Here is a 20,243-nt window from a genome sequence, read left to right on the forward strand (position 1 = left end):
TCTTTAATCTGGCTTTTAAATATAGGTTATGATAAATGAAAGATGTTTTGATTTACTCATAGAATGGTTTGAGGAAGTAAAATATTGCAAAATAAATCCAGGGATTTTGCATATCTGAAATGAAATACTAAGCTGTAGGGTTAGAGAAGCAGGAGAGAGAAGACAAAATTGAGGTAGATAAGTATACGATGAAAAGATTTAAGTAAAATTATACTTTTGAACTTTGTTAATATATGATTGCCAGGCATTAATGCCAATTTGTAATTGAGATCATTACAACTTTAATTTATCATGATACAAACTAGTCTCTGACTTTTGATAGAAAGTGATAACATTTCCAGGATAAGAAAATCTTATCCCTGCTGTCTGGTATCATAGTCTTAATATATTCCATTGTCAGGAACTAATTGCCATTAATTAGTCTTGATCTTTCTTATATTACTTATCACAAAAAGTTAAAATTATAATGGCATGTCAAAGCTATATAACCTTTAAGATTAAGAAAAAAGAAGAACTGTTTTGCTTTATGAAGGTATGAAAAATAGAAAATCATTTTGAATATTTCACAGTTAAATTGAAAAGAGAATTGTCACTATTATAAAAATGACTGAAATTCCAGTGTACAATTTCAAACAAGGGCTGTTTTTAGATTTAATATTATTGTGTTAATCATTTAAATTGTAATATTGTTTTTAAGATCTGAATAGTTGTGCAGGAGTGACTTAATTTTTCTTTTAACAGTAAAGTATAGTAAACTCATGACCAATGGAAACCATGCTCAGGAATAAAGTAAGCATGCCTTTATAATTACTAATAAAATACGTATTTATGAAACCACAGACATAGTCATTAATTCTGATGGAAGAAAGGAGGCTATGACATTTTCCCAAGGTTCTTAGTATCATTTTTTTCATACAAAGTGATTTTTAGATGCTAAACATTTTCCTAATTATTTATAGAAATAATACAAGGTGGGTGAGTACAGATTTTCTCTCAGACTTGAACTCCTATATTTTAGTCACCTATGATATTAATTTTAGTCTCATGAGCATGTTTGTTTCTTGCTTGGACATCAAGTAACTTTTTCAATTTGGAGAAAGTAATTCATTCTCATAGCTAAATAATAGCTATCTCTTGATTGTATATTGTGTTTGAAACCTATTGTTCATCATTTAAATCATTGGTTAAAAGATAAAATAATTTTAATAGAAAATGTCTTATCCCATTATGTGTGAGTTGTCCTATTGTGTTAATGCATGCTATAATGCAAAACTACATATTCCTTGTTGAAATTCTATGCACAGCTCAGGCACGTAGCAGAGTGCCTCCCACCTGCGTAAAGCATATTCTTCTATCAAATACTTTAATAACTATTTTCTGTGCTCACTAGTTCATGAGAATTTTAAAAAGCAGAGTGATATATAACTTCTAAGAACTGGGTTATCAAGGAAATAGTTGGGAAAGCAAATAAATTCATAAATGTAAGCATTACTACAGAGGCCTTGCTTTGGACACAAAGAGGGTTTGTTTGATGTTTTTCCTACAAGTGCATATACTATACGGCAAAACTAGTAGTGGCTCAATGTGTTTAGTGTTCAATTTTATATCCTCAGCTATCCCCAATTCCTTTACAGTAGGCATCTGCGCTAAGTATATTCCTTCAGAATTTTCCCCTAGGCCTGTCTACTATCTCGTTTTTCCCATCAATATCTTTTCTAATACCCACTGTCAGAACCACTAAAAACTGTGAGGTTTGTTTCTTGACAAATGTCCCATTTTCACAGGCAGTTGAACTGAACTGCAGCTTGTGCTCCATTCAAACATGTCAATAAACATTATTGCAAAGACGTAGAAGCAATAATGGGAATGTATAAAACTCACCTTTATTGCTTCTTGCCATGAATTTACACGCTACTCTAAGCAGCTTTCATTCCCTCTGGAAGAAGCTGCAGAAAATCTGTTTTAGATTGTACATACCAAAAATACTGATTTGGGTGCAATAGTTCCTTGAGATTGGAGGTAGAACATATCAACTGACCAACTCAAATGTGCACATGTGATTTCATGCATTATGATCTTTTTTGAATAATGCAGTGTTAAAAATAAGATCGGGGGTCTTATGAATGTAAAATATTACAGAGAGTTAAATTCTCAGTTATAGTGCTAATCTAAATCTAAGGTTCTATTACTATAGTTGTGTAGTGAGAGAATTATTGAACAGATGATCAAAAATATAGTAAGAAAGATAGAATGAAACTCTACACAATTCTGTGAAAGAATCCTCAAAATGATAACCCTTACTCTGAAAATTGTGGTCCTCTCACTTGCATCTATGTATCTTACCAAGTCTAAATATGTGTAAGGTGAGAACTAAAATATATAATGAATCTTTTTGAATAAAATTCAGAATGAGAATTAACATACATCTGGGGTTACACTATGTCCAAATGTTTATAACCCAGAAAATTAGCCTAAGTAGGTCATAGTCCCAGAGTGGTCAGTTCCACAGACAAATGGAACTAGTTGGAATTAGGCCAACTAGTATTTGTATAGTTAAAATGTGGAGATTGTTAACTTGAGACAAGAGAGCCCTCTAGGTGTTGCTTGAATTCCTTTTAAGTACTGTGTGTGCCTATGTATGTTTCATTTTTTTGAAGTGATGATGCATTATTTAGATAACCTTTGCTGTTTTATTATAGGGATTTTGAGATATGTTAGTCAAAATACAATGCCTGCTTTAAAACTGCCTCTTACTATTTCCTTTTTCTAATGTCGGTGTCCATTAACAAAATTTGCAATCATATTAAATTTTCTTATCAGTTCCTAATATATCTAATTCTTTTCATGCTTGTGCATTGACAATGAGTGAATAGGTATGGTTATATGCAACAGTTGTTCACAGATCGTTTTGATGAAGGGAGTAATACAGACATTAATAAGAAGTAAGGTAGTAGAAAAATCTAATTAAAAACAGAAAAATAGGGGCAGGAGAGATAGCATGGAGGTAAGGCGTTTGCCTTTCATGCAGAAGGTCGGTGGTTCGAATCCAGCATCCCATATGGTCCCCTGAACCTACCAGGATCGATTTCTGAGCATAGAGCCAGGAGTATTGCCTGAGCACTGCTGGGTGTGATACAAAAAACAAACAAACAAAAAAAAAACAAAACACAAAAAAAAACTAAAAATATATTCTGTTCAGAGTGGATTATATTTTAATAGCATGGTTGAATGTTTAAATTTAATATTAAATATTTTTATATTTAAAATATGACAGTGACAGAGATTTACTTGATATATGTATGTGTGTGTATGGAACATTAGAAAAAAACATATGCTAAATGATCATTGATACATTGTGTCCCATAGTTTTAAAATTTCATTATGGTCCAGAATTACAAGAAATGTTGAATAATAATAAAAATATTTACTTATAATAACATTATTAAAGTAGATATTGTAATAACTTTACTGATAATCTTAACTTATATGGCATATTTTTAGCATTAATCAACTCAATACAATTGTCTATTAAGTGAAAAATACCTTATTAGAAGACTCTTCTAGGGAATTACTTAGAATGGAGAATACACTTTCCTCACATGATTTGTTAATTAGTTATTTTAATAACAATGGGCAATTAATAAGAAATGAGATACAGAATATAGTCACAAGAGTATTTTCAACAAATTGCTTTTTATTCCTTATTTAAGATAAAATTAAATAATAATCTGATCATTCCTGAACTGATTTCTCCCCCACAAAGAAAAGATTCTTTTCTTTTCTTTTATTAAATAATTTTTAAATATCTAAATAGTTGAAAACCTCTACCCTAATCCTAAAAGAGAGAAAAATATCTTCAATCTATATGTACACTCCATAAACACAGACTGGTTTTGACTTTAATAGACAAGATTCTATGACCCCTGCTATTTAAATGTAGATTATTTGGTCACAAACAGTAATTAATTTCTTTGAAACATTCAGGGAAAGATTCATCTCACTTATAGGAATATTACAGAGGAGGCAGAGAGATAGTATAGTATAGTCCTTAAGGCTCTTGCTTTGTATGCAGCAAACCTGAGTTAGATCCACAGATTCCTTACAGTACCTAAAACCTTGGCAACAGACCAAGTGTAGCCCTGAGCATTGACTCTTATGGCACAATTCTCCCACCCTCTCCCCATACAATGACACAAAGGTACTTAGAGCAGGAATTAGTTTTATTATCCAGAGCAGATAGGCATATACCTGCCACCTCTGGTCAGTGCTAAGCTAGAGGAACACAGTGGAAACCAAGGGAAGAGAGCCAAAATTGCAGCATTCAAAGCAATTAGGAAAATAACTTCTAAATTAACAGGATACTTGAGTAGGAGTTTGTTAACAAAAAAGAGAAGCTTTGAGGAAAATGTAGCAGAATTATACATTCAGATGGGTGTGCTGCTTATTTTAGAAAACTCAGCAAAGATCTTTGTGGCCAGAATACATGTGCATGAATGATGTGAGAACATTGTTAAATCTGAAATGAAAGCAAAGTTCCATCTTGATCATGGGAAGCTTGAAGCTAAAGGAATTTATTAACCACTTTTTCAGGTAGATGGATGTTACACAAGATGTTAATGCAATGGTATGTAAAAAATGAAGTGCATGTGCATACGTATATACATTTTATTTTTTCACAGCAGAAATTATTTTCTTAATTTTAAGAGACCACAGATTCTTAACTTTGGGGGGTGTAACAGGACAACTTTTAAAAATGCACTCGAAGGTCCAGCTTTTAGAAAATGGTTTTGTCAGCTTAAAAGTATTAAGCAATATAAATTATAAGAGTAAAAAGTAAAAATATAGAAAAGAGTATTCAATGCCCTAGATTGTAATTTTAAATACTCAATAATCCATCTTAGAGTCATGGTGATATTTCTAGTACAAGTTTTCTTTTCTTTTCCTTTCTTTCTTTTTCTTTTCTTTTCTTTACTTTTTTTTTTTTTTTTTGATTTTGGGCCACACCAGGGATGCTCAGGTGTTACTTTTGGGTATGTGCTCAGAAATTGCTCCTGATTTGGGGGGCCATATGGGACTCAAGGGATAGAACCGAGGTTTGTCCTAGGTCAGATGTGTGCAAGGCAAAATGCCTTACTGCTGCGCCACCGCTCTATTACAATTTTTAATTTCACAATTTAGCCATGTGCCTGAGCCATATCAGATAACACAAATTATAGTTTGTCTTATTCTCAGTGGTTTGTCTATCTAATCATGAGGCATGGAGTGAAAAGATACTGATCCAATAATTTTGCAACAGTACTAAAATGATTCACATTGACTTGAGTTGTTTGAATGTTAAATGTTATAACAAACATTCCGAAATAGAGCTAAGTTTTTAAAGTTGACTACTTTCTATTTCATTCATACATTTGGAATCACATATTTTTCTTTAGAGAGTAACTTAACCAAAAAATATATATATCCTCTAACCTAAACTCTGACAATACTGAAGGAAGTAGCAGAAGAAGCATAGTGTTTATGCTCAGTATAAAAATAACTGCTTCTCCTTTAGGTGCAATCTTAATTTAAATCAAATGTAGTAGGTACATGGAGTAAATTGTGAACTTCTTATGTGTGAACTTTAGAGCTGGATGAGTGGAAGAAGATCCAGAAGAAGTAAGCAGGAGGGAAAAGCACTCAGGTAGATAGGTGGTGGGTTGGAGTAGAGGGAGGAAATAAAATTGAATGTAAAAGTAATGAGAAAGATTCTGTTTGGAAAATTATAAAAACTGTCTCCTTTAGTCATTTTAGAAGTGAGTTTGCTGTTATAAAAATACAAACCTTTTGCTATCACATGTAATCTTTATTTATTCAAAGTAATTTTAACTTTTCTTTGCCTAGAGGTTTACTACTAGAGATGATCAGATTATCATTATTAATTTTCTTCAGTATAAATTTAGAAGACAATTGCTTCTGGTAGCATCTGATGCTCAAAGACAAAATGGGCATTCTAAGCTAGTTTTTGTCACCTGGAGGCCACACAGCGTGTATTATCCTGGGATAGTCTACAGGGATAAAAACGTGACAATCATGTAGGATAGAGAATATATGAAGAAAAAGGTTAAGAGAAGTCATAGTCAGAAAAAATGTTGAGAAAAACTATTTTAAACAATTACTCAAACAAGAGTACCTGAAACTTGCCCAGATTGCTATCCTTGAAGGGATTCATAGAGTCCGTGATGAGGCATAGCCATCAGGAAAAATGGTGACTGTGGACGATGAAGGCAGCAAGTGTGACTTTGACACTTTGACAAGTGTGACTCTCCCACTGCCCCAGCTTTCTGCTCTGTCCACTGGTATACCCCTGATCTCTCAATGCTCAGTTTACATCTCATGCAAGAAAAGAGTGGGTCTGTGGTTTTGGCCTAGTTCTAACATTGTGACTAGAACCTTCAGTTTTTATATGACAAGAAATTGATTCTCAATAGGCACAGATATATCCTAATTCTATAGGTGATGACAAACCAAGAGTTCAACCCAAGCTTTTGGACTTCTTAACTATGGTCCTTGAGCTATTTCAGACTTTGTATGATTTTTGGGCAGCAGAGTTTGGGGTTCTGCGGGCTTGAATTGTTTTAGGTTACCTTTTCGCACTGTGCATACTGTGTGCCTGATTCTTACCCTACAACTTGGCAGAGTAAACAGAGCTCAAACTGCCAGAAGTCTCCTGTTTGGTAGAAAGCTGATATTCCCTCAGAGACCATTCTTCTCACTTGGCGCAACTCAGACCACTTCTCTTGGCTTTTGTATACTACTCTTCTATTTTGCTCAATAATATTGCCCCTGCCAGTTGGTGAGCTGCTCTTAAACCCATGCTGTGGTTATTACCCATCTCTCATGTACAAATTTTGCCTTTGGCTCCACTGTAACTGCAACATTGGCTAGTTTGCCTTGCTGACAATAGGATTGCCTGACCTGATTTAGATGTTTTTTATTAATAGGCTACCTGTTGATTTTCTATGCCCATGTACAAAGTTTGCATCTCTTACTTTTTTGCATATTTTTATTGTTCTTATCATCCTATTTGTTAGGTCTTAGAACCAATAATTAATTATTTCCATATTAGGCTTGATGTATCTTTCTCTACCAAATTGTTCATAATACTTGCTGACTTGTAAGATCCTCAGCTCTTGTGTATAGTCTGTTTTTAAAAGTAAATCAAATTTAATTTGACTGGTTTCTTCTGACTGCTGAGAATTTTTTCCAGTATTCATTATGTATGATAAGTGATGAAAGTAAGCTTTGCAAAGTTTATTCAAAGTCTTCTCTTCAACAATGTTGCATTTATCTACTGTCAACAAAATATTCAATCAACTACTGATACCTAGAGACTCTAGGACTATTAATCTTTTTGGAATCTAGAAATAAAATTTAGTGCATTTTTTAAACTTCATACATGACAGCGCCACAGTTATTTCAGACAAATGAACATTTAATTTCTAATGTCCTTGGAAAGAAGACCTAGGGAACGCATTCTAGTGTTCACAAATTTAAAAAGTCTATTGCTTTTTTTCCAGCCATCAGTGAATATATAAAAATAAACAAAAACTTTAAATTGCTCATTAAATTAAAATAAAAAGGTCATAAATATTGAAATCCTTATTGTTTAATTATGACTAAATATTTGGAATTCCTTAGGATATTATCATTTAAAATATGATTCAATAGTTCTATAACTTGTAATTCACAGAAATGATTGATATGTAAGTGATTGACAGCTCTCAATACATTCAAAGTGTTTAGGAAAAGAACACAACAAAATCATACAGCTGATAAAAATTATAAAGACTAATAAAATTGGAAATCTAGTGTTCAAACACTCAAGATTACACACTGGTGCCATGTTATGCCTGTATTCAAACCTTCCACTTTTTGTCCATAAATATCCTCTGAATTCGAAAGTTCTATAAGATTGGCAGAATTCTGAATCTCTATTCTCTGCTTCTATTGTCAATGTAACTCTTCCTCTTGCTACAATATTCATAGTAGGGCTACATTCAGAGCCATGTATTTTTGGTATTAACTATAAGTTTATAACCTCAATGTTTCCATATGCTTCTTTCGCTAATTGAAACTGTCTTCCTCCATAGAATAATTCAATCTAATCATTTAAACTTCTAAATTAAATGTCATCTCATTCATAGGCAACTTTTTGGCTATGTCCCCTATTGTTGTACTGTTACTCTGGTTTCTATTGGAACTGTCATTTCTTTATGTGAAATTATTTTGGAAATTGAATATTAGTTTGCTTATATATTTATTTATGGTTTCTTGGTACACAAGACCAAGGGCTTTATTTGTACAGTGACCTTTATTATTAAAGTTAGCTTCTGGTACATAAAGAACATTTTAGAAATAGTTTTTGGACTGAATGCTAAACATGGGAGTAAATGATTGTCTGTGAAATGAGGTGGTCCTATGAGTTCCTGGCATTACCATGGTATTGGAACAGAACTATAGAAGAATTTGCCCCTACATTTGCTGCCTATCGTTTCCAGACATGCCGAAAAGTAGAGAAGCTAGTAAGCCAAGTCTTAGCTGCCAGGATTTGAAACAGCAAGCTGGTTCTGGAACTGGTCATCACTTCAAATGCTTATGGCTGTTGTTAATTCTGTGCTAGTTAAACTGACATCTTGTTTCTAGAACAAGTAAGAATAAAATAAAAAAGACATAAGCAGGATAAAAGATAGCAAAGGGAAATGATAAAGTAATCAACTGCATAGGCTTTATCCTCAGTTACAGACCCTTTTTTATGTGCATAATTTTACATTTGGAAGAGAACATTCAGTCTCCATTCAGACACATTCTTTCTGATGGAACCTGGGAGTTTACCCCAAATTTCAATTTCTTTTCTTCACCTTAAGTACATGTCTTTAATGTTTGTCACAGAATATCAATTTAGCATCCTTCTGTTAATGTAAATTAATAGGTCTAAGAATAATCTTAGTAAGTTCAAATATTTAATAATATTTATTGAATTTATCCAATGAATGACACATTTGTGCATTCAGCAGTGATTAATACATTTTCATTTTGTAGGGAAAGTAAATAATTATCCCTGCAATAATGTGCTTTATTAATTATAATTAATTAATTATTATAAATTACTTCAACTACTTGAAGATAGTATGCTATAACAAAGTATGACCAGGGTTCCTAAATTACTTTGGCAAAAGTTATATAATTCTGTCAGGCAGTAAAATCTAAAGACTAGAGAAATTAGGATAAAAAATAGAGGACATATGATATATCAGTCATTATCTAAGTAAAAACCTAAAAAGTAAGAGTCTTACTAAACACAAAGAAAAAAAAATAACGGTATGTTTCTGGATGTGAAAAGAAATATAAGAGACAGAATTGTCCATTTTAAATAACTTGTGACTTTCACATTGTTGACACCATCATTCTCCTGATTTGTTCAACTACATCCCCCCCAAAAACCAACCACTAAATGTGAGTAACTTTTTCATCTGTTTACAGTATCTGTAACTTTTACAAATAAATAGGTAGGCCTGATATAATTAACTTACTTTAAAGAAAGTGTATAATTTTTAATTAAAGTATGATCTTAAAATACAAAATTATTAAATAACTCTAACAATTATTATAAACAATTTGTGCAAGACAATTAGAAAAATACAAGAAAAATAGGGGCCAGCAAGGTGGCTCTAGTGGTAAGGTGTCTGCCTTGCAAGCGCTAGCCAAAGAAAGGACCACGATTCGATCCCCTCGCATCCCATATGGTCCCCCCAAGCCAGGAGCAATTTCTGAGTGCCTAGCCAGGAGTAACCCCTGAGCATCAAAAGGGTGTGGCCCGAAAAACCAAAATAATAATAATAATAATAATTTACTTTCACACTCTCTCTTTCACTCAGTTAAAACAAAACAATGTTAATATTATCTTGCTCTCCTCTTTATTATACCTGTTGGATATACTTAGTAGGTCACTTCAATAACAAAATTTCACATCATATTTTTAACATTTAACTTTCTATAGACATAGCATCACTAATATCACATACTTTCTTAACAAAGCATACACAGTACCTTACATTTCTTTAACATTTTTCCATGACATTTTCTAACAAAATAAATTAAAAAATTATGGAAATCATATATAGACTCATTACTTTTGTGTTATAGTAACATTTTTGAAAAGAGACTATTGTTTTTTTATGGTTGAATATCTGACACATTCTCTTGTATATTTAAAATTATTTAAAAATATTTAAAATTTAAATTTAAAATTTAAAAAATATTAAAAATAAATTATTAGTGTATCAAATTAAATTGTAGATGTTTTGTTTTTGTATTTTGATTATCAGTCTTTTGTTAGATGTTTGCTGCTGAATAATTTATCCCAGATTATGATTATTACTTCTTGGTTTTTTTTTGGGGGGGGGGGTTTGGGTTTTGGGTCACACACAGCAGTGTTCAGGAGTTAGTCCTGGCTCTACGCTCAGGAATTGCTCCTGGCAAGCTCTGAGGATCATATGGGGTGCCGGGATTTGAACCACCGACCTTCTGCAGACAAGACAAGCGCCTTACCTCCATGCTATCTCTATGGCCCCAATATTACTTTTTTTAATTAGCCATTTTTATGAAAATTATTTTTAATTTTGATGTAATAATTGATCACCCTTTAAAATAATTATTACTTACTTTTTAAAACTATTGGTCTATAGTCAAGTTTAATAATTTATGTGAATTTCCATTCCATTTCTCTTTGGTGGTTTTTCTAATATTCTAATATGTCAAGGATTCTTTTCTTTTTTTTCAAGGCTCTAGGAAATAAGTTTATCCAGAGTCACAAAGTTAAATGGCAATGTAATATAATGTATCAAGAATTTTTTTAACCTCAGTCATGCCTTATATTATGTCTTTTGTCTCATTTTAATTTATTGCTAGTTTGAAAAGGTATTGGATGTTGAATAGGAAAGAACCTCATTTGAGCGCAATTAAAATAAGGCATAATTCAAATATAATGTTTCAGGATATCATGACGAATACAATGACATTTTCTTGGAGATCAGAGATATAGAAGGTAATGGCAGTGTGCTATTCCAGACTTCCATTTACGAGACCTATCATTGCATTATCAAGTTACTTGCTGATATCTGTGTTTATTGTTTTTGTTTTTATTAAGTTATATTTCAAATATAATATAAAAATAACTTCCATTGGATATGTTATCTTTTAGTTACCACTAAATTCTTGAAAAAAAGAGTGGATACCTTAACTAAAATTTATTAAATGTATTAAGAAGCAGAACTCTTTGAAATCATTGTATAATACAAGTACTTAGTATTTTGCAAAATAGTCCATATCTTTGCTATATAAATATATATATTTGGTATAGATTACAAATAATTTATATACTTAGGAAGTATGCCTCTTGGCCTCTAGGGAAAATTTTGTTTCTAGTTTTGTATTAGGAAATTTGCTTGTATTTTATTTTATTTAAGCTATTTTGGGAGTATAATTGAAAAGTGAAATTGTAAGAAATTTATTTAAAAAATAAAGTGAATACATTTATATACACTATAAAATTTTGTATTTTTTATTTTTGGGCCACACCTGGTGACACTCAGGGGTTACTCCTGGCTATGAGCTCAGAAATAGCTCCTAACTTTGGGGACCATATGGGACTCCAGATGATTGAACCTGGTCTGTCCTAAGTCAGCCCTATGCAAGGCAAATGCTCTACCACTGCGCTATCACTCTGGCCCCACACTATGAAAGTATTTTCTATAAAATTAACTAGAATATCTATTGTCTTATATAATATCATTATACATTTGAAAAGAGTTATTGTCAGCAAATTTTAATTTTACAACAAATATTACAAAAATAGTCAACAAGTTAGTTGCACATTCTATACTCAACCTTATTTATTTTTAACTAGATTTCACTTGTAAGTGCTAATATCTTCTTTGACTTATTTTATCTAACTCTCAATCATGCTATATGTATCACTGATGCCCCTTCAGTATTCCAAAGGACCACAAGTGGAGACCATATCATGAGAACAGAAATCTAACCAGTAGGACAGAGTGCTATGGAAAAAAGATAAGATGAAAAAGAGCTATAGTTAGAAGAAAACCAAGAAATACTGAGATAAAAGACTAAGTTGTTGAAAATGAAAATATGTTATTTTAAGGCTAAATGTAGCCTTAAAATATTCTACTTGTTCATGTATTTTTATGCAGCCTTTTTTCATCTGACACTTTTGTTTCTTTCACACCATACAATTAGGAATAAAGTCACCATAAATATATGAATGTACCTATATGTTAGAGATAATGATCTTCTTTATTTTTAGATAGTCAACCAGAAATTGGATAGGTGGACCATATAGAACTTGCCATATAATCTAATATGACCAATATTATCTTGGACAATTTGTCTATGTAGGAAACTTAAGTTCATAAAGAGGAGAGAAACTTATTGAATCTAACCTAAACAAATCTTAATCTAAACAACAGAGATATATTAGTGATGTGATTAAACTTCTCAAGAATTTTTTTATTCACATTTTAACTGTCTTTGATGCTATGTCTCATAATTTGAGGGTTTTCTTATGCCCTTCCCTAGAAATAAAGAGTACATCACTAATATTTGATAAGTAAGTATAGACATATCAATTCTACATTTTTAAATTTATAGAGGTAAAACTAGCTAAAATTAAGTATTTATGCATTTTAAGGGTACAGTGTTATTTCATTAATTCTTAAGAGATGTTATTTCATTTATTATAAGGGTGGAGTGTTATTTTATTTATTTCCCTATAAATTTCAACAGTTGTGAAGACATTTCTCTTGAATTTCCCCAAATCACTGAATATTGGAACCTCATTCCTTATGTCTGATTCCTAAGATATTTTTAATTGATTATTATATCTTCCATTGTTCATTTGTTGCACACACATATTGTAATGTCTATCATCTTCCTCACTCCTACAGTATAACATAAGGTACTTTTGTCCATATTATAGCAGAACTACACAACTTTAGACATTTGTTGTTCAACATGGACTATTTTTCTAGCTTTGTCACTGTGAGCAGTGGTACATTTGTTCTCATTTATATTATGTCTTATACTTGTATACAAGATAAATTTAATGCAAATAAGATTAAAATTCTCTATAACTACTTATCTAGAAATAAATTAAATGTTCTTTAGAACCCTAGTTCAAACATTGGCACAACAAATAATTCAAATCAGATATAGGTATTTTTATTCTTAAATGGAAACTGTTATATGTAGGAATTACAGCCATACGATAAGTTAATTTAAGTAATTAAGTGAATTCTAGTAAAATTTACTGCAAGGTGTGTCCCAAAAGTAAAATAAAAATATAGTCATAGATATCAAGATTGAGATTTAATTACCAATATGATAAACCATCTGTACAGTTCTCTTGTAATAAAATGGTGTTAAAGAAAATATTTGTAATTATTTGCAAAAGATATAACATGACCAACAAAAATAAGCCCTTTCAGAGAAAGTTGTAAATAAAAGTTCACTAAGTCCATAATTTTATTTCAGTGAAAAATGTACTTGAATCCAAGAATAGCTAGTAATAAGGAAGGGAAGAGGATAAATATGACTTGGGATAATAAAGTTAATAAACATATGCCCCACCTAAAAGAAAGAAACAGATAAAACATCATGATAAAACATTTAAAAAAAAATAAATTCATCAGTGGTGACTTTGCATAAAATGGGAATGTATAGAAAATGTCCTATATATAAATTAGGAAACTAAATTACTCAAGCTTATCCAACCACTGTTTTTGGGATTATGACAGAAAAGCATGTTGATAAAGGCCCAGAAATTTGGTAATGTACTTGATCTGAGTTCAACTTCTATATCACATGGTGTCTCTAGTACCTGGTGAGGCTCCAAAGTATTGCTTAGGTATCCTTGTAGTCCCAGGATCTATATGGGCATAAGACTGAAACATTAAACTGCTAACTGGTGGGCCTACTTTTCCAAAGAATGACCCTTAGGCTCTCTGAATACCACCTCAGTGACCAAAATAAACTAATATTGATTTTTTACCAATGCACTTACAACATTTTATGTTTTCTGACAAAAACAGCAATGTGACAATATTCTTCCATTTTGTTGAGTGAATTTTTTCTTAGATTACTTAATTCCTTGTATTTTGTTCTAAAAATAATAGAAGGTATATGACAGATATTTGGTTAAATATAAGTAGACGCATTGTTTTTAGTCTTCCTGATGTTATAAAGAATATATTATGAAGGTGTGGCACATATATTCAATAGAATATTTTGCAGCTGTAAGAACAAAGAAATTATGTGATTTTCTGCAACCTGGTTGAAACAGAAGTTATGTTGAGTGAAGTAAGCCAGAAATGAAAGGCAGAATGATCTCAATTATCTGTTATATATAAAATAATTGTATTAGGAAGATATATATCTCCCTAATATATATATTAATATATATATCTCCCTAATATATATATTAATATATATATTATATATATAAAGTAGATACATGATTAACTCTTGCCCTCAAAGCATAGTGAGGATAAAGACAAAGAAGAAAAAACTCAAAGCAGGGAGGAAGAAGAGGATTGATTTCAGAACCGAGATTATTGTGTGGTGCCTGTCTTTATTGCTGTGGTGCTTATCGGTTATTTAATTCGATATTTTTTTTATTTTTATTTTTTTTTTTTGTATTGTTGTGGTATTTTAATTACTTTTTTCACATCCTCTCTCAAACTGAGGTTGGAAGCCTCTAGACAGGATTTTGCCTATTTTCAGCATATTTGATTTTTGATTGAGAAGAGGACATATTAGGTGATGGGTATTCCCCTGATTCAATGTGAATATGTACCCAAAATACTACAGTGAAAGATATGTAAGCCATTATGAAAAAAAATTGTGTTTTTAATCAGAAATTTTCTTTGACTTACATGTATTATTATTATATCAATTATATGTTATGTTATGTCACTATATTATGTTATATTAGTTTACCTCATTATGTTAATCAATTTTGTCCTTTAAATGAATTCTTACTTTAAAAAAAAACAACTTTAGTTTGCTCTGAAGAAAAAAAAATAAAATAAATAACAGATAAGATAAGGCCTCCCAAATCTTACCACAGGCTGTGTTCTTTACACTGGCTGTATAGAAAGAGGAGGTATAGTAAAGGCACCCCATATACACCTCAACACAGGCCCCTTGTCGGGTATGTATTGTGAATTGGGGGACAAAAAAAAAAAAGAAGAGGAGAAGTAATACAATGGGGTAATATGAGTCTGGGTTTTGGTTATATTGGGAATGTCTAAGAGTGGCATAGCTATAGATCCGAGGCACAAAAGCACTGAGGGGAGAGTAAATGATCATGTAAGAAGTCTATAGTTAATCCCATGACAGTATACTTCAAGGGTGGAGAAACCCTGTATCTCCTAGGTCAAGGGAATTCCCTCTATAAGGTCCCCAATAGTTACTGTGCCTATGGAGGGGGAAAAAGAACAAAAAAAGGCACAAAAATAATCCTTTTATCCTCTTATATATTTAATTATTGATTGACTTTTTAACTTTATTTTGGTATAGATATTGAAGTTGATGTCTCCAATTTTATTTTATTTTATTTTATTTTATTATTTTATTTTATCTTTCTCTTTGTTTTTGAACTCCAGCATGGTTTGATATCAGGTCCAAGACTATTGTGTGGTGCTTGTCTTTATTGCTGCAGTGCTCACTGGATATTTTATTTGATATTTCTTTCTGTATTTTTGCAGTGTTTCAATTACCTTTTTCCTGTCCTCTCTCAAACTGAGGTTGAAAACCTCTAGAAGGAGTCTGCCCATTTTCAGCCTATTTGATTTCTTACCCCATTGTATTGCTTTTCCTTTCTTCAAACAAAATCACATAACTCGAACTAGCTCTGCCTCTCAAATAGAGGGGGAAACATGGGAGGGTACCAGGACCAAATGGATATATGATATATATATATATATATATATATATATATATATATATATATAAGCTTATATATATAAGCTAGACACAGAGGGGACCACTTACTCTAGAAGCCTGGAGGGGTGATGGTGGGGGATATGGGTTGTAGGAAGGGAACGAGTGTAGAGGGAGGACAAATTTGGTGATTGTAATTCCCCTGATTCAATGTTAATATGTACCTAAAATACTACTGTGAAAGATATGTATGCCAATATGGTCAAAATAAAAATTTAAAAAAAGAATAAATTCACATGAAAGCAATTTGATAACTCAAAGTATACTTGGACTTCAAGTTCATAAATCCCAAAGTAGTTTATTGGTTAGCTTCAACTTTTAGTGCACATTTTAAAAAAGAGTAATAACAAATTTAACATACACTAATAAACATACAATTAAAAATAAAAAAGGAATTTTAAAATTTAGGAATTTTAAAAATAGTAAATCTAAGCTGAAGCCAACTAACTATAATGTAACTTGCCAAGATGGCAGGCAAGGGGTGGGGGGTTTGGTTGGGGATTGAGGCATGATAGAGTATGAGAGTACTGGTGATGAGAGTTGACATTGGTGGTGGGATTGGTGTTGAATTAAGATATTCCTAAAACTCAATTATCAATATATTTGTGAGACATTTTTGATTAATTAAAAATAATACAAATCTTACTTTTGTTATTAATAGGAGTTCTAAAAATAGTGATATTTTTCATAAATTATTTCTATGTAGAGATATAATTTTATGCTCTCTAATTTTATGTTCTATAACACAATAGGGAATTAGAGGCTAGTATAAGTAATTTCTTCCATTTGAGTGGTAGAAAGATGATAATATTAACAAAAAGTAATTCTGACATTTTAAAGCCCAATCAAAAGTTGAAAGCTCTATGTTACTGATTTTATACTTTTGTAGAACATAAAAATTAAATATGTCTGAAGTTGTATTCAGCATTATACATGTTTCTACAGTAGATAGGTTGTGATTGTTCTACCCATCCATTAAATCTCTTGTTCAGTATTGAATTTGAGTTTCCATCATGTGATTTTTCTCAAGTTCATGGTTATATCTGTATAGACAGTTTGGTTATGGCCAAGTGCACAAGTTTTTGCAGAAGTCTTATAGTTATATATCCTTTTTGGTGGGTTTCCAATTTCAAGTTGTCTTTATCCATGTAATGATACCTGAAAGAGATAATATTCATGTTTCCCCCATGCAAAATTCTATTCTGATTTTTGTATAGATCAAATTCTACTTCAATTAATAACCTTGTAAGTTGAGTTATATACTTATCTCTACTTTAATGATAAGGATAAGAATATTAAGCTCCAGATAACTTACTCATCAGCACAGATAACAAAATTTTTTTCAAAGACTTTAAATAGAGTATAACTCTAAGTTCAGTGCCTTTCACTCTCATAGTATACTCTCTCAAGGCATGGGGAAGAATATATAAAACGGATTTTGGCTTACTTAGGAGGAATACTTTTCTTCTTTCGTTTCTGTGTTATTCAAAACATTCCCAGAAGTCTTCCAGAATCTCTTCTTGTTAAATTAATATTAAACTAGTTTATTGGTGGTAAACATATGTGCAGAATAGCACTAACAATTTGAAATAATCAATGCCAAAGTAAGACCATATAAACTTACAAAAGTGTTGCTGTTGTTATTGTTGTTGTTGCTTTGTTTTTTTTAGGGGGCCACAACTGTTGACACTCAGGGTTTACTCCTGGCTATACACTCAGACATCTCTCATGGCTTGGAGGACCATATGGGATGCTGAGGGATCAAACCGCAGTTCGTTCTAGGTTAGCACATTCAAAGCAAACACCCTACCACTTGCGCCACTGCTCCGGCCACATTGTTGTTGTCTTTTCAGGTTGTTTGAAACATGTGCTGTTAGAAATAAAATTAAATCACATAGCTCAATCTGGAAAATAGAAGAATAAACTAAAGATTTTAACTACTTTTAGAAAAATCATTAATGCCAGCTGTTAGTCACTATGAAATTGATTCCCACTCGATGTTTTCATAGTAAGATTCTTCTATTTTCCAGATTGAGCTATGTGATTTAATTTTATTTCTAACAGCACATGTTTCAAACAACCTGAAAAGACAACAACAATGTGGCCGGAGCAGTGGCGCAATAGAAGAATAAACTAAAGATTTTAACTACTTTTAGAAAAATCATTAATGCCAGCTGTTAGTCACTATGAAATTGATTCCCACTCGATGTTTTCATAGTAAGATTTGTGTGATCAGGGCCGGAGAGATAGCATGGAGGTAAGGCGTTTGCCTGTCATGCAGGAGGTCATCGGTTCGAATCCCGGCGTCCCATATGGTCCCCCGTGCCTGCCAGGAGCAATTTCTGAGCCTGGAGCCAGGAATAACCCCTGAGCACTGCCGGGTGTGACCCAAAAAAAAAAAAAAAAAAAAAAAAAAAACATTTAAAAAAAAAAAGATTTGTGTGATCTTTTGAAGAAAGTTACAAGCAATTTCCAAATGCAAGAACAATTTTTAGTATTTGGTGATTTCAGTATTAACTTTTATAGCTATAAATTTAGATGTCTCCACTAAGTAGAAATCCAGATGTGTATAAAAGTAATTTCTGGAGGCCGGGCGGTGGCGCTGGAGGTAAGGTGCCTGCCTTGCCTGCGCTAGCCTAGGACGGACCGCGGTTCGATCCCCCGGCGTCCCATATGGTCCCCCAAGAAGCCAGGAGCAACTTCTGAGCGCATAGCCAGGAGTAACCCCTGAGCGTCACAGGGTGTGGCACAAAAACAAAAAAAAAAAAAGTAATTTCTACAGAAAGATTTTATTTTTTCTAGTCTTTACTAATGATGTCTACCATGATCTGATACAGCCACTCATTTTTTACTGAAGTAACTAGAAATCTAATGTAATGCTTCTATAACACCTCAGATTCAGTTCTCTGCAATATTGGTCAATAAAGTGTTTAAGTTCTATTGTGTTCCAGAATTATAATACTGTTTTTATAAATGCTTTTTTGTATAAGATAAAATATAAATAGATCCATTATGGCAAGTAAGTTTCATAAGAAATCATACATACAAAGGCACCTAGCAGAGAGGTTAGATCAAAAGCAAAAGCCAATTTTAAATTATTATTCATTCAGACAATAAAATTGACAAGTATTCAAATGAAATGATAGAATTTGTGAAATTAGTATATTACTAACATTTTTGACATAATTGTATTAGTGATCATATGCAAATATAACCCTAGGGAAAATGCAATTACTGGTCATTTTATGGTTGGACATAGTTTTTTGTGTACTCATAAAAATAGATCTGAATAATTAGTTTCCAACCAGTTGTTTTTAGGCTGATTTGATATTTCTAGTGAGAAATCAGAATGACAGGTAAACTTTATTTTTAGAGTGAGCAGGCAACATATGTTTCTTGACCATATGACAAATTTCTTTTTTCACCCTCACCTTTGATGAAAACACTCATTTACTAGATACTGACTTTTCCTCTCTGTATTCTGTTTGCATGTAAGCACCAGCTGACACATACACAAGAAAGGAAGGGAAAGAGAACCAGTTGGCAGAGAGTCGATATATTTCAGTGTTTTATTACTACAGACTCTAGTAGCATTTAGTTGGTGAGTCAGAGGAGAAAATGAGTATTTCTAAAGTGATTCAGATTATTGGAAATCATTAAAGCAGAACAAAATAATCTATGGATTAATTAGCAGGTCAATGGTGGTTGAGTAAGCTATTACTAAGCCATATGGTTTGCATACAGGAGAAATGATTACTAGTTTGTTTTCTACCTTGTCTGTTAGAATTCCAGGTCACTGAGAAGAGATTCCAATTGATTTGTTGATGGGTAATGAGATTGAAAAAGATAGTACCTGAATTTCCTTCAATTCTACACATTTAAATTTATTCTTGTTTTCTGTCGGCAATGCATCCATCTTGCTATAGTTACTGACACTGGGTTTTGATGACTTGATAAGAAAAGAAGAAAAACTGAAAAGAAAGTTGGGGATAAATAAAGCAAGAATTCAAACAAGCAAAGCTTAAAGTGCAATTGGAAAGGAGAAAAATAAATATCAACAAAACAATTGATACCAATAAGAACAAAAGCAAGCAAGAGAATAACTAGTAATAATATATGCCTTGGAAATAATGGAAGAACATATATGCCAATATATTGTTTCATAAATTTATTAAATTCATCACACA

At 32.0% G+C, this 20,243-nt stretch overlaps 1 non-coding gene across 1 annotated transcript; it reads left to right on the forward strand.

Moving 5' to 3' along the window:
* The first annotated feature begins 15,159 nt into the window (after nt 1-15,159).
* Nucleotides 15,160-15,292, forward strand: LOC126026361 (small nucleolar RNA SNORA51). Its single transcript, XR_007501652.1, has one exon. It is a non-coding gene; the product is annotated as a small nucleolar RNA SNORA51 (small nucleolar RNA).
* The last annotated feature ends 4,951 nt before the right edge of the window (nt 15,293-20,243 follow it).

The sequence above is a fragment of the Suncus etruscus genome, chromosome 13 (assembly GCF_024139225.1).
Source record: "Suncus etruscus isolate mSunEtr1 chromosome 13, mSunEtr1.pri.cur, whole genome shotgun sequence".
Lineage (NCBI taxonomy): Eukaryota > Metazoa > Chordata > Mammalia > Eulipotyphla > Soricidae > Suncus > Suncus etruscus.